The following is a 16813-nucleotide window of genomic DNA, read 5'->3' on the forward strand; positions in this document are numbered from 1 at the left end:
GTCTATGTTAATACACGACTAAATATATGTAAATCTTACAACTGCGGAGTCACTAACTGTTTGGTATACATGGCTTTTTATACACATAATTACATAGTAAAATAATTATGGAACTAGGAAAATTTCTCTATTGCCCTGCGCCGAAGAAACATAGCCTAAATCGAATTAAAGAAAAATTTACTTCCTGAAAAATCAAACAAGACATGTGAGTTTTCTAAGGAGTAATAATTATTGCACAACACACGCAGTCACACAAATATGTAAACATTTCAATATAGTCATCCGACTAGTTATATGCTCACGCAGCCAGTCATACAAATGGCACATACTAGCACTCACACGTAATGTCACCTTCAAGTAATCAAGCAAGTGGTAATTAGTCAGTGGCACCACCTGAAACCCCAACGAGCCGTCCTCACACATGGCTCGCCCTCTCGTACATGTGCACTAGGGAGCCGATCCCCCATACGGCCAACTGGTCTAATCCTCACTGACCAATCCTCTCATTATTTTTCCACTCTCTTGTTTCTTTTCCATATCAACAGGAGGTAACCCGGTGGTCTCCATCCAATCTAGATCATCAAGTGCTCACAACAGGAGGCCACCCTGCGGGCTACAATCAAATCTAGATTATCAGGTGCGCAACAACAAGAAGCCATCCTGTAAATCCCCATATAATCTATATCATCAGGTGCACAAGGGGGCGCCGATCTCCCATTTTCCCGGCCGACGGTCAAGTATCATATTGTATTCAGGATCCATATCACAGACCGTCCTCACAAACCCATGGTGGTCCACTTCATCCCAATTCCACACAAACAAAGCATGGCATTTTCACAACGCAATTAATCAAACATTGCAATCAAATGCAGACATATTGATCAGTTGAACATCGTAATGCAATGCACAATTAGACATCCATTCTCAAATGCAATTAAATAATTAAATAAATACCGTTAACAATAAACAACAACAATAAAATAAATGATAATAATAAACAATAACAATGAAAATAATTAAATACTTAAATAATTAAATGAATAATAAAGACAATAAATAAATAATTAGAGCACTCTATTTATTATGCATTAGGTTATAGAATTAATCTAAATAAACTTTTTAATTATGTTATTAATTAAAACTAGTTTAAGTTCTAACGAAATTTCGGCAGTACCTCCCATATAATTTGGACTATCCACCTGTTTAGATAACACAGTATTATTATATATTTATTAATCAATACACACAACCCATCCGTCGGGCAATCGATCAAATCAAATACCCATCCGCCTCCAATAGTATATCACCAATCAACCATAATTTACAAATTAAAATACCTTCAACTAATCTAGGAATGTTATCAATAATTCTTTGCTTAAGTTATATAAAATATCATTAAACATTTATTAAAGTTATAAACTAACTATTAAGAACTGACATTTCAATTAAATTACAATTTAATAAATACTTCTACTAGATAACCCAGCTCGAAACTTAAACATATAACTAAAGCTTCATAAATTTCTCCGTCTTGACATAAAGATACCACTTCTAGATATAGCTAAAGAGTTTTACAATTGAATCGTTAAATTTGCAAGAATATTGCTATCAAGTAGTAACCAACACTAACCAACATAAGAGTATTGAAAATATAAATATATATACATACATCTGTTTCCATACCAATTATTTAACATGGTACGAAGTACCTGAAATAGCTACTGCGCCCAAGAAAAATATATTTTTCCTTAAACTTGAGCTCATATCGCATTAAGAACTTAGTTTATGACTTCGCATATTCATCCCAAACACTATAATTCAAGAAATCAACTAAATAATTACTGCTAGCTCAAGGAATTCAAGATTTCCTACTTAGTACCCATAATATATCCCCTGGTTTTGCACATTTTTTTAATAAAAATTCAATTTATAACTCATTCAAATTGGAAACAATTCAATTCCTCCTTCCTAGGATATCGAGAACTTGACCATATAGCTAACTAGTTATTTTTAACCTAAAGAATGCTTAATTCTTCACAAGGATTTATAATAAACGCAATAATCTAACCATCTCAACATAGGAATCATTTATATACCGATTTCAAGAGCAAAAATTCAAAATTTCTATTCACATTCGCCTAAACAGTAGCTAAATTTATAAATTCCTGCAATAGATCAAGTACTAGCGATAATGTTGCTGTCATAATCATGCTATATCTATTCTTAACTAAAATTCCCTTGTTTATGCTAAACTTATCCATTAACTTAACTAAAATTCCCTTGTTTATGCTAAACTTATCCATTAACTTAACTAATAATTTAAACTAAATTAGAGAATCAAATTTTTCCTAAAAAAAAAATGTATGACAGTAGGAGCTAGGGTCTAGATTTATGCAATAGTTTTATTCACGATTCAAAACCTCCATCTTTGATCAAGGAATTCATAAATTAAACTGATGAATGTTGGGGATTGACTTACTCAGCTGGAAAATGTCGGAAACTTGAAGGTGAAAGCAGATGACGCGACTGTCTCGAGTGAAATGGAATCGCGACTCGCTCGTGATTCCCATGCTTCGCCAGAATCAGAGACGAAGAAGGAGAGGGAGAAGCTCGCTGTCGATGAAGGGCAGGACTGGAACCGTTCGGTGGTGACAAGGTCGCCGGAAAATCAGTGGAGGGAGGAAGAAGAGAGGAGGGTCGCGCGCGCTTGCCAAGGGAAGGAGAAGAAAAGAGGAAAAAAAAAAGAAAAAGGAAAGAAAGAAAGTATGTCGGTTTTCTAGATCATTCAGGTTCGATTCGAACCGGTTTGATCTGATTCAATGATTTGGCTCAATTTGCTTGGTTTTCGAGTTTTTCGCTTGGTTTTTGAAAAAATCAAATTGGTTTACGGGTCCAGTTTAGCAATAATAAAATACTAGCTGGTATAATTTCATTGGTTGAAATAAAAAATTTAGTTTTTAAATGAAAATTCTACGAAATTAAATTTTCGGGTCGTTTCATTATCTAACACTACTCACAGTTCTTTATTGTCCTCTAAGGGGACTGCTTTTCTAGCCACATGCTTCGAGCCTTTGTCCTTGCATTTCGGAATTTTATAAACCTTTAACATAAACAATAAAATTCTAAGTAAGAATTTTAATTCGAAAGATTATATTTCATATTCGTTCATTAGTTTTGATTATCAGTTATTTAATTCACTTATTAATTTAAATTATATATATATTTATAGACATATATTGGGTTTCCTTATTTATTTATCCATTCTAATGTATCGCCTTTAAATAAAAGGTTTAGTTATTTGTTAAGTAAGATTTTATGATAATACTAATCAAAATATTAATATTACTAATAATAATAATAATAATAATAATAATAATAATAATAATAATAATAATAATAATAATAATAATAATAATAATAATAATTTTAGTCGGTATTTAATTTATTAAACTATATATACATTCGTTACTCTTGTTTATTTATTTATTTGTTTGTATCTTTCAGATAAGTGTTGGTAGTAAATTAATGTTCCATAATAATAATGATATTAATAATATTAGCAGTATTAAAATGAGAGTAGCATAATTAACTAGACTGGTTCTTATACCACCTATGTACTATAATTATTAATGCCCTTTTATAATATAATTAATTATAATTAACGATATTTACGTATTAATTTGAATTTAAGCATTTCTATTTTCGGTGAAAATCTTTATTATCCTTTAACTACCTAGAAGTCCGATTCTATAATCGATGTTCATAAATTTCCAATTTGTACTAATTCAATTAATCTTATATTAATTTAATTAATTAATTCAAGTTTTGAAATTTATACCGAAAACAAGCAACTAGGCCTTACAATGTACCGATCAAAAATCGGATTTGATTTTCGTGATCCGCGCGAAGAGGAGATCATTCTTCCTCTCGGAGTCCTCGCCGGAGTTTCGCCGGAGCCTCGCCGATCCGCCGCCGTTCACGGTGGCCGGAAACGTCAAATCGCCCAGAAATTCACAACGATCACACTACTCGACTCAAAATTCACCAAGGATTCCATTTCTAGTGTTAATTTCGTGAGATCGGTCCTCTAATTGGCCGGATCGGGCCCGACAGCAACTGCACCTCCTCCGCACACGATCACTTCTCAAACCTCGATGAAATTGCAAAGTTATGGAGGGCAATTACTCACAGCGTCGTGGAGAGTCGATTGGCGCTTGTCTCCTCCACTAGGACCGCCGGAAACGGCATGGATGGCCATAGATGAAGAAGAGAGACTGTCGCAAGGAAGACAGCTCCATTCGCGCCGCTGCAGGTCCGATCGGCGTGAAGGGAGGCTAGAATCATGACCACCGACGTCAGACGAACCGATCGCCACTCCGTTCCGATCGAGTGGTGGCCGGAAGCGTAGTGCAAGGGGGAGAGGAGCCTGTCGCGCGATGGAGGAAAAAGGAGAAGAAGGAGAAGGAAAAGAAGAAAAAGGAATGAAAGGAAATTGGGCTTTTGGGCCATTCCGGTTCGATTTGAACCGGTTTCGTTCGATTTAGTGATTTGGTCTCATTTTGTTTGGTTTTTGAGTTTTTCACTCGGTTTTCCTATTATTCGTGTGGTTTTCGATAAATCAAATTGACTTTTAGGCCTACTTCGATTTATTTTGATTATTTAGTTCGGTTCTGTAATATTTTCTCCATTTACTCAACAAAATAAAATAAAATATTAATAGTAATGATATTTGATTTTTCGATAACTAATTTATATAGTAGTTACATACATTTACATAAATTTATAATCATTTAGTAACTAGAGTTCCATTTTTAATTTCATCGAAAATTTTAAGTGGTCCAATTGAAAGTTCCAAACAATTTGTTTTTGGGCTTGGGCCCAATTCAAAAATTTGGGCTCAAATTGAGACTGCATTCCAATTGCAGCCCACACGGCCAAAATTTCCGATTTTTGATTTAATAAAAATTCGAAAGTTTCGAAAATAAAAATTCGTGGTATTTCAGTTCCATGCTAAAATTGAAATAAAATTCAATCCAAAATTTAAAAGTTTGATTCTTCAAATTAAAAAGTTATCTTTAGAAAAGTAACTTATTAGAAAATATTTTCGAAAATTAACGTTTGCGTAAAAATATTTTTCAAATAACTCATTTTTCTTTGTTTGATTGCAATATCTACAATTAATTAAAAATAGTAAAAATTTAACTTAAAAGACCATAAAAATATTATAATTATAAATGATGTTAGTGGTTACTTGTGATTGATAAATTAAAAATATATATTTATTATAAATAAGCATGTCAATGTCTAGAAAATTTTTCTTTTAGAAGAAATCAAACTGGAAAATTCATGAAGGGGAATTGTATATAGATATGTAATATAGTCAACATGTTTCTATATTTTTGTGCATGAAGTGTAATAAAAAAACCCCTCATACAAAGAATAAAAAAACACAATTTTAATTTAAAGTACTCGATCGAGTTGACATAGTATAATACATGTCTTATAAGCAATCGCTCGCTTCATTTGCTGGCCATTCATAGTCACTGTTTGACTCTATAATCTTTTGAAAAGTTTGATTTGATCATCTTCAAATTTCTTCTTTCTATAGAAATGAGATCGATCTATAATTCTTTTTATATAACTGTCTAAATAACAAAATACTATAGACAAAATCACTATAATAAAGGATAAAAATAACTTAGAAAGTGTCAAGCTAACTCAAAACAAAATCTCAAGATCTAAAAAAAAATAATCATAATATTTGGACAACAATAACTTAGACCTGTATCAAAAGATGCAAATATAAAAATTATTCAAAAAAAAAAAAAAAAACAATAGAAGAAAAAGAAAAGGGATGACCAACGTAAGAGCTCACTGATAAACTTCCATGGAAGAAGAGGACTATTAGGTTTTTGAGAGAGAAAGAGAGAGAATTATGTAAAGAGTTTTCCGAAATGTGTTTTCCCTTCTTGAAAATAGAAGTTTTCTTTTGACTAGAATAATATTTTATGTTTGACTGATTTCATGAATAATCTAAATACCGAAAAATCTAAAAAATATTTTTCCGACAAATTATTTTTAGAAAGAAATGGAGCCTAAAAATAATAATTGGCTTAATTACTCTAAGTTGGTCAATGATGAAAAAAGATAAAAGAAAACACAAAATTATTAAAGATTTGGCGTGAAATATACGGTGTCTGAACTTTGTCGATTTTTATTTTAGTGTGAAATTTTATAAATTTGTATAATTTTAATTTCTCATGTTTTAGTTATTTTCTGTCTCTTTTTTTTTTAAATTTAATTTAAAAAAAGTAGTTAATAAGAAAAAAAGAAATTGTTGGTATTTTTTATTTTGAGAAAACTTTAAAGCAAATGAAAATAGTCTATAGAAAGGGAGAATAACAGCTATAAAAACAATATCTAAAAGAAGAAAAAAAAAACTAATATAGTATTTTCTTTTTTAATAAAAAATAATAGAACTATTTATAAAAAATAAATTATTTGAATGTACAATAAGTATAAATAACATGCAAGCATATGAATATAAATCTTAATATTGTTATATATACTCGGCTCTAATTTATGTCTTTTGTAGATTATTACATGATGATGTCTAATATTTAAACTATATTTAATTAATAACTTTAAAGGCTAATATTTATTATAACAATAAAACAACGAATATTTTTAATTCAATTAAGAATTCTATAAATAAAAATTAATAACAATATCACTTAAAGAAATTAAATCATGAGTGCTTGTGGGTCCCATTTTATATGGCACAACCCAAGAAGGAGGTGAATTGAGTTTTCTAAAAATTTAACTTTTAAAACTTAAGTCAGAATTTTAAAGTAGTGGAATTAGAAAGACTTTGTGAAAGACAGTTATCACGATTACGACTTTTTCACAAAGTTTATGAAACTTAGAAAACTGATTATAATTCATATTTTGATTTCTTCTTAATGTATAAGCATAAATTAGAATTTAGAAAAATCACAATATAGAAATTTAGAATTCTAATAAACCACAAAGATAAAGCTTTTACACTTTTAGCGTTAGAAAATCATCAACAACTTTGCATTTCTGAAAATATAAACAGATGTGTAATTATAATATAATCAAACAAGACTTCAGAAATTAAAAGAAGAATAACAGAGGATTTTATAGTAGTTTGGCACTAACTCGCTTACATCCACTCTCCAGGAATCACCTTAACCCACTAAATTTTCAAAGGTTCTAGTTGATCTCTACCCTTCTATTTTATAGAGAACAGAAAAACTCAGAACCAAGGCATTAGAATCTCAGTAGAGAGAAGATTGCTTGATAACTTTTAAAACATAGCTTTTCAACCTAAGCAATACACAAATATTTTTCTTTGAAAATCTCTAGCCTACAACAGATTATACGAATCTGTATAGATAAAGAGAAATGCAACTTTAAGTATAGTAAGAATAGAAAATAGATTTGAAAACAGAAAGTAAGATTAGAACTGTTCTTCAAAAGAGTTGTTACAGAACTATAAAGAATATTTCTAGAAGAATGGAGAAGAAAAGAAGCAAAGGGGGGGGGGGGTTGAAGAGAGACATTTGAATGAGTTGAACCTCTGAAAAATGATCTCTTATTTTTGCCCAAAATTTTTTAGAGAGAGAGAAACGTTTTTATAACAAAAGGGAATGATATTCCTGTTATCAAATAACGTTAGACTTTACTTTAAAAAGTAGTGAGTATTTCTAACATGTTAAGTTAAAAAGGTAGTGCATGAGATATATTTAAAAGTTGCCAGACCACCTTTTCACAGATACACACGCAAAGCTTGGAGATGGAGAGGCTGTTTTTGAAAATTGTATTGCTTTTCATCAAAAAATGTTAGCTCTATCTGAAACAGGACTACTTTTGTAGAAAATACATTTAATAGCCTCCAAAGTATTTTTTTCAAAAACCTTTTTCATTTGGATTATTGTGAAGAGCAATGATTAAAACTTTTTCCTTCTAAGATATTTAATTAAAATATTTCAAAAATGATTTTGAAGGAGATAAAAAAATATTTTGTGCTTATAATAATATTATCTCTTTATCCTACAATATTCCTAGACTCATAAATGTATTAACCAATAAAAATCTTTATGGTCTTAATAAAGATCTTATAGTTGTAGGAGCTTGAATTCTTCAATAATTTTATTATTAAAATTCTGCATAAAATCACTTTAGCACATATAAAATATTAAATTTATTTGGTTTGTTTAGTCATCAAAATCTTAGAATAAGTAACCTTGAGCCAACAGTATGTTAAGATAAGTTTTTCTATTGGTCTAGGACTGTTTTACTTATTCAGAATAATACTGCTATGTTTTAGGACAATTAGATATTTAATCAAGTTTGTTTAGATAGACTATCTCTTTAGCACAATCTCAGCGATATTGAGACATGTAAATTTGAATTTATGTTTTGTATTAGCTATTTAAGCAAGGTCGTTTGTCATTTAATAAAGACTCATTTGAGCCACTGTTGAGTTAACATTGTGCTTTTATCTTGTTTATGTCTGACACTTTTGTTTTACCTCTGTTTGTTTAAGTTTCTTAACAGTGGTATCAGAGCCAGAAAGGGGCCTCAAATTGAGAGGAGAGAAACACTCTGAGTGTAGAGAGAGAAACAATGTGAGTATAGAGAGAGAAACACTAAGAGTGTATAGAGAGATGCCCAATGAAGGGCAGAACTTGTTGAGTATTCCCAACTTTGATGGACATTATGAATATTGGAGCTTGCTCATGGAAAATCTCTTAAGGTCCAAGGAGCACTAGAACCTAATAGAGACAAGGTATAGAGGACCAACTGAAGGAGAAGCCATGACAGCGGGTCAGAAGAAAATTCTAGATGAGTTGAAGCTAAAGGATCTGAAGGTGAAAAATTACCTACTTCAGTCCATTAACAAAAGTGTACTAAAGACCCTGCAACAGAGGGAAACATGTAAGCAGATATGGGACTGCATGAAGGTCAGATATCAAGGAAATGCTAGAGTTCAAAGAGCACAACTTTAGATTCTTCAAAGGGATTTTGAAGTCTTGGAGATGAAGCTGGGAGAAATAGTAGATGACTACTTTGGAAGGGTAATGACAGTAGCCAATGAGATGAGAAATTATGGAGAAGACATACCAGACATAAAAATAGTTGAGAAGATCTTGAGAATGCTCATGAAAAGGTTCAATTACATAGTTTGCTCGATAGAAGAGTTTAAAGATATCAATGGACTCTCAGTTGATGAACTACGAAGCTCTTTGTTGGTACATGAACAAAAGTTTTGAAAGGATGGAGGTGATGAGCAAGCACTTAAAATCTCATATGAAGCTGGCAATCGAGGAAGAGGACGAGGAAGTATGAAAGGCAGAGCTGTAGCAAGGGGAAGAGACAGAGGTAGAGTCTTTAACAAGGCATTGATTGAGTGTTTCAAATGCCATCAGTTAGGACATTTTCAATACGAGTGTCCTCAATGGGAGAAAGCAGCAAACTATGCCGAGCTAGATGAAAAAGAAGACTTGCTTTTAATGGCCAACATTGAAAGCAACAATGCAAGTCGAGAAGGTATGTGGTTTCTTGACTCTGGTTGCGGCAACCATATGATTGGGAATAAACAATGGTTTGCTCAGTTAGATGAGAGTTTTAGACACTCAGTTAAACTTGTAAATAGTATGGGAATGACTATAATGGGAAAGGGGAGTGTGAGATTGCAAATTGGAGATGTAAAGCAAGTGGTGTCCGATGTGTATTACATTCCTGATCTAACAAACAATTTATTTAGTATTGGACAATTACAGGGGAAGGGTCTAGCTATTTTGATCTAAGATGAAACTTGTAAGGTTTATCACAAGAGGCGAGGTCTTTATCATGGAAACAAAGATGACAACTAATTGAATGTTTGTAGTATTTGCCCTCATAACAACCCAACAGTCAGCCTACCTCAACACAGCAACTGAAGACATTATGGATTTATGGCATCAAAGATTCGGTCATCTGGGCTACAAAAATCTTCGAACCTTGCAATTTAAAAATCTAGTGGAGGAACTACCTCAACTCAAAACTGCTAGTAAAGTATGCTCAAGTTGCATGGTTGGTAAACAACATCGAGATGCAATTCCGAGAAAAAGTCGGTGGAGAGCTACAGAAAGACTTCAGCTCGTGCATGCTGATCTGTGTGGCCCAATAACACCTACTTCAAATGGTGGGAAAAGGTACATCATGAGTCTTATTGATGATTATAGTAGAAAATTTTGGGTTTATTTTCTTACTGAAAAATGTGAAGCCTTTTTAGTGTTCAAACTGTTTAAGAGTAAGGTGGAAAAGGAGTTAGGATGTTATATTCGTTGTCTTAGAATAGATAGAGGTGGTGAATTCACCTCAAATGATTTCAACGAATTTTGGGTAAGTCATGGCATTAAGAGAAAACTCACAACTGCCTACACACCTCAGCAAAATGGAGTAGCAGAGTGGAAGAATCGTACCATTATGAATATGGTGAGATGTTTGTTAACAGAAAGGAGAATGCCAAAGAATTTTTGGCCAGAGGCAGCAAGGTGGGCTGTGCACATCTTGAATCGAAGTTCTACTGTAGCTATGAAATAAAAAACTCCTGAAGAATGTTGGAGTGGCTTGAAACCTAATGTTGATTATTTTAGGGTCTTTGGTTGCATTTGTCATGTGCATATTCCAGATGCCAGGAGAACAAAACTTGAAGATAAGAGTTTTAAGGCTGTGTTACTTGGAGTCAGCGAAGAATCAAAGGCCTATAGACTCTTTGATCCAATTAAGAACCAGATTGTGACTAGTAGGGATGTTGTATTTGAAGAAAACAAGAGTTAGGACTGGGAGCGAAGTGAAGAAGAGGTAGTGCTTGATGTGCTGACTTGAGGAGATGATGAAGAAATCGAAAATGACAGTGAGGTAGGTGAAACACAGGAAGAAATAGTTACTAGTAATAACAAAGCAATAGTAGATGGACTCACTTCAAGTCCACCAGAAGAACCTATTCAAGAAGTGAGAAACAGGAGAGCTCCAGTTTGGATGGTGGATTTTGAAAGTGGGGAAGGACTCTCGGAAGAAGAAGATGTGGAGATTTTGGCTGAAAATCTAGGAAACTTGGCTTTATTTGCTTCTAATGCAGATCCTACGAGTTATGAGGAAGCAGCTAAGAGTGCCAAATGGAGGAAGGCAATGGACCTGGAGATAGATTCTATAGTCAAGAATGATATATGGGAACTTGTTGATCTACCTACAGGGGCAAAGAAAATTGGAGTGAAATGGGTGTTTAAAACCAAGTTTAATGAAAAAGGAGAGCTTGACAAATGTAAAGCGTGCCTAGTAGCTAAGGGATATGCCAAAAAACATGGCATTGACTACAATGAAGTCTATGCTCCTGTGGCTCGTTGGGACACAATAAGAATGGTGATAGCTTTGGCTGCTCAAAAGGGCTGGACCGTATTTCAGCTTGATGTCAAAAGTGCGTTTTTGCATGGAAAATTAAGTGAATCGGTGTTTGTGGATCAGCCCCTTGGTTACATAAAGAAAGGAGAAGAACAGAAGGTTTACAAATTAAAGAAGGCGTTGTATGGTCTAAAGCAGGCACCGAGAGCTTGGTGCAGTAGAATTGAGGAATACTTCAGCAAAGCTGGCTTTGAAAAATGCAGCTATGAACACACACTGTTCGTGAAGATTACAAAAGAAGGTAAAATTCTGATCATTAGTCTCTACGTTGATGATCTTATTTTTACCAGTAATGATGAAGTTTTGATTAAAGAATTTAAGAGTTCCATGATGAGTGAGTTCGAGATGACTGATTTGGGATAGATGAAAAATTTCTTAGGAGTAGAAGTGAGCCACAATAAGAAAGGTATACATTTGTGCCAAAGTAAATATGCCAAGGAAGTACTCGACAGATTTGGAATGGCAGATATTAATCCGGTGAGAAATCCAATTGTGCCTGGCTCAAAGTTGTCAAAGGAAGAAGGTGGAGCTGAGGTTGATGGAACCCGATACAAACAACTCATTGGCAGCCTAATGTATTTGACTGTCACTAGAACGGATCTTATGTATGTGGTTTGCCTCATCAGTTAATTCGTGGCTCATCCTAAAGAAGCACATTGGGCAGCAGCTAAAAGGGTTCTGCGATATCTTAGAGGGACTGTCAATATGGGGATGTACTATAGAAGAGAAGTGCTTGATGACTTGGTGGGTTTCTGTGATAGTGACTATGCTAGAAATATCGATGATTCTCGAAACACAACTGGTTTTGTGTTTATGTTGAGTGCATGAGCAATTTCTTGGTCATCACGAAATCAACCTATTATAACTTTGTCAACTACAGAAGCGGAGTATGTGGCTGTTGCAGCTTTTGCCTGTTAGTGTGTGTGGATGCAAAGAGTTTTTAGCAGTCTTGGTTATGATAAATGTGTTACTTTATTCTGTGACAATACTTCAACAATTAAATTAGCCAAGAATCCAGTTTTTCATGGTCGTAGCAAACAGATCCATGTAAGATTTCATTTCATTCGAGATTTAACAAAAGATGGTGTTGTGAAACTTGAGTTCTGTGGAAGTAATGAGCAGCTTTCGACATATTGACAAAACCTCTAAAGTTGGAAGCTTTTGAAAGACTTCAAGGGATGCTTAGAGTTCTGGACAAGAAGGAAGCAAATTGAAAGCAGTTCAATTTAGGGGAAGGATTGTTAAGATAAGTTTTTCTGTTGTTCTAGGACTGTTTCACTTATTCAGAATAAAACTACTATGTTTTAGGATAGTTAGATATTTAATCAAGTTTGTTTAGATAGACTATCTCTTTAGCACGATCTCAGGGATATTGAGACATGTAAATTTGAATTTCTGTTTTGTATTAGCTATTTAAGCAAAGTCATTTTTCATTTAATAAAGACTCATTTGAGCTATTGTTAAGTTAACATTGTGCTTTTATCTTGTTTCTGTCTGACACTTTTGTTTTATCTCCGTTTGTTTAAGTTTCTTAACATAGTAATAATAACATATGACCCACGTATACTAAAAAAACTAATAAATTTATAAGTTTAAAAACATTACTCATTAGGTATTTGAACGACAATATTTCAATTAATGGCATTTGGCTAAATTAATTTTCAGAAATTAAATAAATAATTTTATTCATATAATAATAACAAATATTAATATCTATCCAATTCATCTCTCTTCATTCATTTTTTTTATACTTTTTATTGAGTTATAATTCGTATTTCTTAAAAAAGTATAATTTTTTTTATAATTCTCTTTTTATCCCGAAACAAAATAAAAAATAATGAAAAAAATTAGAAAAAAGCGCAACAATCTCGATAAATGAATAAAGTGCATAAATAGGGTAAATTAAATAATTTATTTTGATTTTCAATCAGAAATTTCGGCAAAATGCATTGAATTGAGAAGGAAATATTAATTTAAACACTTGTTTGATAAAAAAAAATAATGGATAAAATTCAAATGCTAAATTTAAATTATCCAAATATAAATAGTTTTTCAATATATATGCTAATTAAATAGTTTTTCAACATATTTGATCTTTATCATATAAGTTAATTGAGTAGATTTTTTACATTAAGGGGATGTATTGGATTAAGAGTCTGTTAAATTTTAAGATTTTAAAATTTCAATAGTATTCAATTTAGATTTTTTTGGAGTCTATTAAAATTTTGTAGTATTCAATTCAGTCTTATATCCATAAAAATCTGATGGTATTTTCAATTATAACTTTTTGAAAATCCATATAAATTGATGGTATTAAAAAAAATTGTTGATTTTGAAGGATCATATAAAATTATTGATTTCATTGGATTTTAAAGTGCTAAATATGAAAGAAAGAGTCATTCCCAAATCCATCATCCAACCCAAAGATTTCAAAAATATTTTAAAATCTAACAGAGTCTTAATCTAATACACCCCTTAAATAAAGATGGAAGTGGGGACGGATACCCACGAATTTTAAACTATCTATATAGATATCCATTTAAAATTTTACTACTAATATCTGTTTTAAACCGGTTTTAAATACCCATCTAAGTACCTGTATTCGAACCCGTTTAAATTTTTACTACCCATATATGTTTAAAACCAATTTAAAACCCATTTAAAGTATCTCTTAAACGGGTAGGGTACTGCAAATCTTAAACTATCCAAATTTAAACTTGTTTAAAATACATTTTTTTACTAATAATGGATAGAGTACTTGTGGGTACCCACTATCGAACTTGTTTAATATAAGAATTAATGGGTAGCGGGTATCCAAAAGATCTGTACTTGTATCCTACCCGTATCTGTTATGAGTAATAATTTCATTACCCATATTTGTTACGGATAGTAATTTCACTATCCATATCCATTATAAACTCATTTATAACTACTTATATCCTCTTTAAACAGATTGGAGCAGAGCGTGTATCCTAAAATACCCGTACCACTTCTGTCTCTACCCCTTAAGGTGTAAAACAATGTATTAATTATTTGATTAGTTCAAATTAATTCGTGTGTTGAGAATTTGATATTTGGACAAAAATTAATATTAATGCTGAAAAAAATTTTTCAGAATTAATTTGATTATTTTTTTAGAATTTTTATGGATTGATTTCAATTAAATAATGATTCAATCAAATAAAAAAAAATTGAAAAAGCTTTGAAATGGTCGAAGAACTGAAAAATACAGTTTGTCATTATTGTAGCCAGAATGCTAGGCTCCGTGAGCCACAAGCAGCGGGCCGTGCGTTGGGCCTGTCTCGTTGTGCGCCGGCTCTTTGCGCGAGCTCTGGCAACTGACGTAGATCCTGGCTAGCAGTGATTGTTAGTTTTCGATTTAAATTATATATATATATATATATATATATATATATATATATATATATATATATATATATATATATATATATATATATATATATATATATATATATTATTAATTTAAACATGTGATTTTCCGATGAGATGTCACTATTCAATCAAGGGACAAGAAGCCTGTGATCTTCCGATCACATCGCGACTGTTATGAGAGCACGAGATAGTCGGCGGCGGCGTTGGCCATTGCAGGCCTTTCACAGTCAGCACTGGTAAGATTTTAATAAAGAAAAAAAAAAAGATTTTGTAGAATATGACACATTTTACTTTTTAGTCCCCCATTATTTTTTAATTTTTTAATTGGCCTCAAAAATTTTTAATTTATTCAATTAGTTTCTAAAATAAATTTTGATTGGATATATGAAAATCATTGTAATTCCATCAAAGTCAATCAAATCTATAAATAAATCTCACTAATTCCATAAAACTCGATTTAGAATTCTAGTGGAATTCTTGAAAATCTTAGAAAATCCTTCAATTCCGTTAATAATTCTTTTAAAATCTAACAGAATCCTAATCTAATACACTCCTCTAAGATTGCGAAGTCTCGAGTTTGAGTCTTCTCTACTACAACGGTTTTCACAAATTTAGTAAATTCTAAGCTACAAAAATTTTAACCAATTTAATAAATTAAGGAGAGAGCTTGTATATAAACAATCCATAAAAAAACCATAAATAATAAATAATTTTTTTTTTCAAAGCGCCCTTGATAAATAATTTAATAACCAACTCCTGTTATCTTTTCAACGTTTTCAATCGATATCGTTCTTCTAAATTAAGAAGACGGTGGTTGCTACCACCTGTTTGAAAGACTTTGGAATCAAAATATTGTTTAGATTAATGCATTGATATAAAGTTTTAAAGAGTTTAACTAGAGATCAAGGAATTAAATATTAAATATAATTCTGTTAAACATAAAATTGTATTTATTAAATATTATTGACTTATTTTTTTATTTTAGTTGGTAAACAGAAAACTTAGATACAAATTGAACAACTACAAAATATATCGACGTTAATTTTTAAAAATAGTCTTCAACAGAATGCCGGGAATGGTTTTAATTTCTTAGGCAGCGGCTCACCTTCCTCGTGATCAGACATGGAATCTCTCTGCTGATCTTCCTGATTACAGACAGAATCTCTAGAACTTTGCTCATCTTCCTCAGATTCAGACGTGGAATCGTTTTGCTCCTCTTCCTCGTAATCAGACATGGAATCACTTTCCATCACCTGAGCACCCAGAAAATATGAACTTGTTGCTTCAATTCTACTCTCATCTTCAGCGCACACCAGGTGAACCCCACAACTGTACTCTTCACCTTCATTTTCACAGTTGTACTTTCTGCTTTGAATTCAAATGAGGCTTCATTGACTCTATAACAGTTCCGTATGAGCCAGATACTTAGATCTCGAGTGGTTCGGTGGTTGTACCAAAGATGCACATAATCTGATTCAAAGAGAGAACCGTAATGACGTATTGTATGAGGGATGTGATACTCTTTGTATCCATTTGTGGTTTTGAAACAACATTTACACGTAACCATGAGATAAAAAAAACGATATTCCCAGCTGTTGATAGCAGGAATCTCATACTCCACAACAATGCAAAAAGCAAAATCTAGAAATGTAGAAATAAACCAACGTGGAAGGAGCATATCAGCATTTAGTGAAGATCCTTGGCTTTGAAAGCTGAACCACTCTGGAGTTTCACTTCCAGATAAAGTGAGATCAAAAAGAAGAAAAGGGTTTGTATTATATCGACTCATTCTGACATTATTCCTCTGCTTGATAACAGGAAAAAAAGAAAGACAAATTAGATATTTATATATATTATTTACTTGGATTCTGGGAATGAAAAAAGACAGATGAAGAGGCTCAAATGCTTACCCAACAAATAGCTAATTCTTTAATTCTCAACTCAGCAT

The 16813-nt window shown here is 32.1% G+C and overlaps 1 pseudogene; it reads left to right on the plus strand.

Moving 5' to 3' along the window:
- The first annotated feature begins 8693 nt into the window (after positions 1-8693).
- On the plus strand, positions 8694-9299 carry LOC149493877 (uncharacterized; annotated as a pseudogene).
- The last annotated feature ends 7514 nt before the right edge of the window (positions 9300-16813 follow it).

The sequence above is a fragment of the Jatropha curcas genome, chromosome 9, assembly GCF_041381405.1.
Source record: "Jatropha curcas cultivar XTBG-Jc1 chromosome 9, XTBG_Jcur_1.0, whole genome shotgun sequence".
NCBI classification, from domain to species: domain Eukaryota; kingdom Viridiplantae; phylum Streptophyta; class Magnoliopsida; order Malpighiales; family Euphorbiaceae; genus Jatropha; species Jatropha curcas.